The sequence below is a fragment of the Euleptes europaea genome, chromosome 3 (assembly GCF_029931775.1).
Source record: "Euleptes europaea isolate rEulEur1 chromosome 3, rEulEur1.hap1, whole genome shotgun sequence".
NCBI classification, from domain to species: domain Eukaryota; kingdom Metazoa; phylum Chordata; class Lepidosauria; order Squamata; family Sphaerodactylidae; genus Euleptes; species Euleptes europaea.
In genome coordinates, this window is record NC_079314.1 from 25,121,582 (window position 1) to 25,128,328 (window position 6,747).

Sequence of the window (6,747 nt, forward strand, 5' to 3'; positions counted from 1 at the left end):
CTTTTTTGTGGTAATTGGGGACACCTCACTTTCTCACCAGCAGGACAACTGATTGGATCCAACCCACTGCCTCCTTTTGCTCTTCCGCTCCACAAAATGACTTACGTCTCCCTTTACCAACACATTCTCAGTCAAAATGGAAAAGGTCCGTTTCAGAGGATATTCTCCTCGTAGCTTAATAGTCTTGGGTTATCCCAAAGCTAAATCTGAAATTAAGCAAAGGATATGCGACATCGAACTTCAACTCCGTTGAAGTTCTGCCGCAAAATACCATCACTTCAGGACAAAGAACAGGATAAAATAAATAAATAACTCACAGTTAGAACAGGATAAAAAAAAAATAACTCACAGTTTTCACACCCGTTTTCACACAGTTTTAACATCAGCAGCAAAAAGACAGTGAAAGAGGCTCTATATGCAGTAGTGTGGGGAAAAAAGCCTGGAAATATTTGTTTTTAATCACTCAGTGTCCAAGCTCAATGATCCCGTAACTGGGAGTTCTATAAATGAGGGGCTGCAACAGAGAAAGCCGTGTCCTCTCACCTTGGGTGGGAGGACAAAGAACAGTTCATCTGAATCCATGGACCAGCTCTGCTGAGAAAGCAGGTTCTGTGCCGGGGTAGAGTTGCCAGGTCCCTCTTCGCCACCGGTGGGAGGTTTTGGGGACGGAGCCTGAGGAGGGCAGGGTCCGGGAGGGAGGGACCTCAGTGCCATAGAGTCCAATGGCCAAAGCGGCCATTTTCTCCAGGTGAGCTGATCTCTATCAGCTGGAGATCAGTTGTAATAGCAGGAGATCTCCAGCTAGCACCTGGAGGTTGGCAACCTTAGCCAGGGACTACCTGACTTTATCATGCACAACCTTTTAAAACTCAGAACGTTGAAGAACAGAGGCTAGATGGCCATCTGTCAGCAATGCTGATTCTATGACCTTAGGCAGTTAATGAGAGGGAGGGCATCTTGGCCATTTTCTGGGCACGGAGTAGGGGTCACTGGGGGTGTGTGGGGGAGGGAGTTGTGAATTTCCTGCATTGTGCAGGGGGTTGGGCTAGATGACCCTGGTGATCCCTCCCAACTCCATGATTCTATGAAGTGCTTGGTTTCTTCAAGACCTCTCTGCCTTGCAAGTATGGAATCTAGACATTTGCAATATTGGTCCCATTTTGCCGTTCTCAGAATCACAACGTTCACTTGCGGGGTGGGGAGAATGCATAACAGATGGAATTAATTTTGAGCGTATATCAAGCCACCTAATATCATTCAATTCAGGTACATTTTTAAAGACAGATGTTTTCCATAGCAGCAAAGGTGCCTTCCTTGCATCTACCTTTTGTAGCTGCATCCACCTTTTCTAAGTGTCTCCTTCCTTCCTTGTGTTCAGCGGTTGCTGCATTAGATCGCCCCCACCTTACACAACCACCTGCCAGTCCTGGCTATTTCAGACTAATGTGCTTGACAGAGCCCGCACTGTGCAAATCGTTCTGGTTTCGTTTTAATGTCCCAGGTTGTGGCATAACATTAGATTTCATGCACAGCTGGCATGCACTCAACCTTTGAGGCTACATGCATGTGAAGCAACAGATGGACGTCGACCGGCTGTTCTAGTCGGGGAGACTTTCAAGCTAATAATAATTGTAAGCATCCCTTTTCATCTTCTTTTAATCCTCATAATCTCCTTTCCTTGGCATCCTGGATTGTTTTTGGCTTTGCATGCTGGGATCCCCCCTTCCATCATGACCATGCCAGGCCCACGTTAATTTTGGAGATCTGCTTCATCATCCACTAAAGAGGGCCGAGGTGCTGCTGTGAGTCTTACACTTTTTTATTCACATTTTTGCTCAATGCGCCATAGAATTTATATTTTGGATTTTAAAAACAAAAAAGCACGTTTCTAGGCCTTATGGCTATGGAGACATTTCTGAACATGCAGAGTCTGAAACAGAGGCCAGAGTCAAGTTTGTTCTGACTCTGATGACAGGTATTAGGGTTGCCAACCTCCAGGTGGTGGCTGGAGATCTCCTGCTATTACAACTGATCTCCAGCCGACAGAGATCAGTTCCCCTGGAGAAGATGGCCACTTTGGCAATTGGTCTCTATGGCACTGAAGTCGTGCCCCTCTCAAAACCCCGCCCTTCTCAGGACCCGCCCCCAAAATCACCAGGTATTTCCCAACCTGGAGCTGGCAACCCTACCAGGTATGCTTGTGTTCAGTTCAACAGGGCCTGCGCAGGAGATATTCCTGATGGATTATGCCACACATTGATCGTGAAGAAGGGGGTGCCATTTTGGATTTTCTGCCGCAAACACCAACGTGCCTTATGTTTGGAGCTGCATGTGTGGCTCTGGGTTGCATCATTTATTTTGCATTTATTTTATTTCAGACCAGATGCTTGAAAGACCAGGTCCAGCTCTAATAACTGGTCTGCCTTCTGAGATTCGGGGAAAGACATTTGCTGGGATTGTTTGCTGTTTAAGGAACTCCCAGAGTCTGTGCTGGATTCTCTTCCCTTTTAGTCAAAACCTGTTCCTGTTTTTAAGCTGCTCTTCAGTTTTGTATGGTTATTGGTAAGCACTGAATGGACTTTAATGTATTGTTTTAATATTTTGTTCTTATCAATTATTGGCAAGAAGCCACCCATGATCTCATGTTGGGAGCAAGATGTTACAGACATTCTGAAACGAACTCAGAATTAAGGTATTCTTGATGCCGATTTCACAAGGGGCTTATTTTTCTTGCTACTGAGGATGAAAAAAATTGGGTCTCATTCTCACTGAAGTGGGAAGCTTGAGTCCGAGCTGTACCACTTGAAACTGCAGGTGGGGATTACGTGACCCAATATTCCTCCATCCCAATAAACTCCAAACAAATAAAGATGCGTGGAGCTGCCTTGATCTTTCAACATTAAAAGAATCTACTCTGCCTGGCTCTCCGGGGCTCTCCGGCTGAGGGCTTTCATATCGCCTCCTATCTGATCCTTTTGATAGGGATTGATCCTGGGACCTTCAGCGTGCAAAGCAGATGCTCTACCGATGAACGGTGGCCCCTTCTCCCGGTTACGCTGCCTGCTCCTGAGTCAGACTGTTGCATTGCAATGATGTCACTTCCTTTTTTCTTGCTGAATTTGCAAGCTGATTAAGAGACTACACACTTGTTGCTTAGAACTGCCTTTATCTTAGACAGTTAGTTGTAACAGTTTCAGAAAAATACTAGATTAACTGCTTTTTAGGAATTGTGACTGACCTTCTTATCTTGCTGTATCAGATGATGGAATCATGGAATCATAGAGTTGGAATCTCACACGCACTTGTTGATTGGCTATTTGTACTTATGTTGCCCATCTCTTATTTAATGGTAACCAATCAGATATCTAGAAATAACCACGTGATCTTGATAAATCAAACTTGCAGAAAGATAAGGTTAATATTTTTGAACACATGAAGCTGTCTTATACTGAGTCAGACCCCTGGTCCATCAAAGTCAGTATTGTCTACTCAGACCGGTAGCGGCACTCCAGGGTCTCAGGCAGGGGTCTTTCACATCACCTATTTGCCTGGTCCCTTTAACTGGAGATGCCGGGGATTGAACCTGGGACCTTCTGCATACTAAGCAGATGCTCTACCACTGAGCCATGGCCCCTCACCCTTGTTTTCTATAAATAAGCATTCCTGCAACAAGCAAATCAGATTGCTCTGGCTGGGAGTCTCAGAGGACTAGGAGGTGAGATCTCTTGGTGAGATTGTGGGTATCTTGGGCTTGTTTGATAATCCCCGAAAGCGGTGAGACAAAAGCTGGAACCTGATTTGTTTCAAAACTATCACTAGCTATAATACGGTTTAGCAATGCTAGTAACATCGATGGGGGTTAATTCTTTTTTGCCTTTATTTTTTTCTGTCTCACTCAATAAAAAAGTATCTTTTCTTTGTTCAATAAAAGATACAAGTTTATGCAAGTACCTGGTTTGCTACTAGTTCAAGAGAAAAGAACAGACTCATTCCCAACATTTGTTGCATTATTAGCGTTCGAGGCAGAGAAGTTTCTCTAACATGATAAACCCTGAAGAGCTCTGTGGCTAATCTGTTTTTACCCAGGCAACGCCTTGAAACTGTCTAGTGCAGTCTCTCCATTAGGAGCAACTGCCTAAGCAGTTAAAACGCTTAGGGCTGTTTTGCTTGGAAAGAAGGCGGCTGAGGGGAGACATGATAGAGGTCTATAAAATTATGAATGGTACGGAGAGAGTCGACAGGGAGAAGCTTTTCTCCTTTCCCATAATACCAGAATGCGGGGTCATCTGCTGAAGCTGGAGGGTGAGAGATTCAAAACAGATAAAAGGGAGTATTTTTTCACACAATGCATACTTAAATTGTGGAACTCCCTGCCCCAAAATGTGGTGATGGCTGCCAACTTGGAAGGCTTTAAGAGGGGAGTGGACAAGTTCATGGAGGAAAGGGGTATTCATGGCTACTAGTTAAAATTGATACTACTCATGATGCATACCTATTCTCTCCAGGATCAGAGGAGCAGACCTATTATCTTAGGTGCTGTGGAACACAGGCAGGATGGTGCTGCTGCAGTCGTCTTGTTTGTGGGCTTCCTCGAGGCTCCTGGTTGGCCACTGTGTGAACAGACTGCTGGACTTGATGTGCCTTGGTCTGATCCAGCAGGGCTTTTCTTATGTTCTTATGGCTGCGGGGGATAATCCCACGCTGGAAGACCATGGGTTGCTCAAGGTCAGTCTTGTCTGCTCTGACTGGCAATGGCTCTCCGAGGTATCAGGCTGAGGTCTTTCACACCATCCCCTACCTGATCCTTTTAACTGGAGACACTGGGGACTGAACCTGGGACCTTCTGCACGCGTAGCTGACTCTCTACCACTGAGCCACAGCGCCTCACAGCTTCTGGCCTCAACACACTAGTTCTCTATGGGACAGTGAAGGAAATGAAGCGTCGCAGCACAAATTAAACGAGCCGCTGGGGCTTTCTTCAGGTGAGCACAGCAGGAGTGAGTGTCCTCCACTCTTACATTTTAGAAGGAATATTTGAGTCAATTTGCCACTGGTGAATTGGTCCAGCAAACTGTTTCTCTGCAGTCTCTCAGGAAACCAGAACCAGGAGGCTCAGGATGAACCTTGTGATTAGCAGAAGAAGGAGCTGAAGAGCCAGCATGTTGCAGTGGTTAAGAGCGGCAGTTTGGAGCGGTGGACTCTGGAGAACCGGGTTTGATTCCCCACTCCTCCACATGAGCGGTGGACACTAATCTGGCGAACCGGGTTGGTTTCCCCACTCCTCCACATGAAGCCAGCTAGGTGCCCTTAGGCTAGTCACAGCTCTCTCAGCCCCATCTACCTCACAGGGTGTCTGTTGTGGGGAGGGGAAGGTGATTGTAAGCCGGTTTGATTCTCCCTTAAGTGGTAGAGAAAGTCAGCATAAAAAAAACAATTCTTCTCCTCCTCCTCTTCCTTCTTCTTCTGTAGTTAATACCCCTTTCCCCAGTTGCAAATTGCAATCTGGGAGTTCCAGTCATGGAATCCAAGCATCACGTGTTTAGCTTAAGGAAGAGAAAACTGTGACAAAGACTGAAGAACTGCTGAGGGGAGGAATCGCTTCTTGGTTTGAAGTATCTCTGGCCATAGGCACCCCTGCAATCCATAACAAGTGTGAAGCCGTGCAGCATTGGCAGTATGGTTAGCTACTTTCTCTTTCCACGGTATCTGTCACCCCTGCGCTGTTTCTGCCAAATTAATCCAGCCCTTTGGAAATTTATCTGCTCGAAACCCTCCAAGGGAACCTAATGACCCAAGATTGAGAGGATATTGATAGCCCTGCCAAATAAGAGACAACTGCCCTTGAACAAACGTTTGGATGCAGAAGGAACTCCTGCTCTCTGCCTTTGGAAAGGGGCCTACCTTAATAAATGCCAGGTACGTAACACAAACTTTATAAGAGCAAATACTTTTTTGAAACTGTGGGAATTGTGTGTGTGTGGGGGAGGATAAATGGTTTGGAGGGGGCAATTTGGAGAGGGGGAAACAGTCTTGGAAGTAGGGTTGCCATCCTCCAGGTATTGCTGAAGAGAACAGCACTACGACCCCAAGTCATATAAACAAATCACGCAAGGTACTGGATGCTAAACCAATATACTGTGAAGCCAAAATGTGTGTGTGTGTAAAGTGCCTTCAAGTCGCAGCCGACTTATGGCAACCCATTTTGGGGTTTTCATGGCAAGAGACTAACAGAGGTGGTTTGCCAGTGCTTTCCTCTGCACAGCAACCCTGGACTTCCTTGGTGGTCTCCCATCCAAATACTAACGGGGGCTGACCCTGCTTAGCTTCTGAGATCTGACGAGATCAGGCTAGCCTGGGCCATCCAGGTCAGGGCGAAGCCAAAACACCACTCTAAAAAATACACTATACTACTACTAAACTATCTATAACCTATCACAACTATGAAACTATAACAACATACATATATAATATGATCAGGACATTATTATATGCATAAGACTGGAACATAGAAATTGGGACTCCACTTGGCACATTTACAATGACAGTTCACAATATATTTGGCTTTACAATATATTGGTTTAACATCCAGTACCTTGTGTGATTTATTTATATGACTTGCGGTCATAGTGCTGTTCTCTTCAGCTATACTTGCTTACACAGCACGATCGCATTTTTCAGTTCACCTGGAGAAAATGGCAGCTTTGGCAATTGGACTCGATGGCATTGAATTCCCTCCCCTCCCCAAAC

The 6,747-nt window shown here is 45.6% G+C and overlaps 1 non-coding gene across 1 annotated transcript; it reads right to left on the minus strand.

Annotated features, from left to right (window-relative positions):
* Positions 1-3,562: 3,562 nt before the first annotated feature.
* On the minus strand, positions 3,563-3,634 carry TRNAT-AGU (transfer RNA threonine (anticodon AGU)). The gene has a single exon. It is a non-coding gene; the product is annotated as a tRNA-Thr (tRNA).
* Between the last annotated feature and the right edge of the window lie 3,113 nt (positions 3,635-6,747).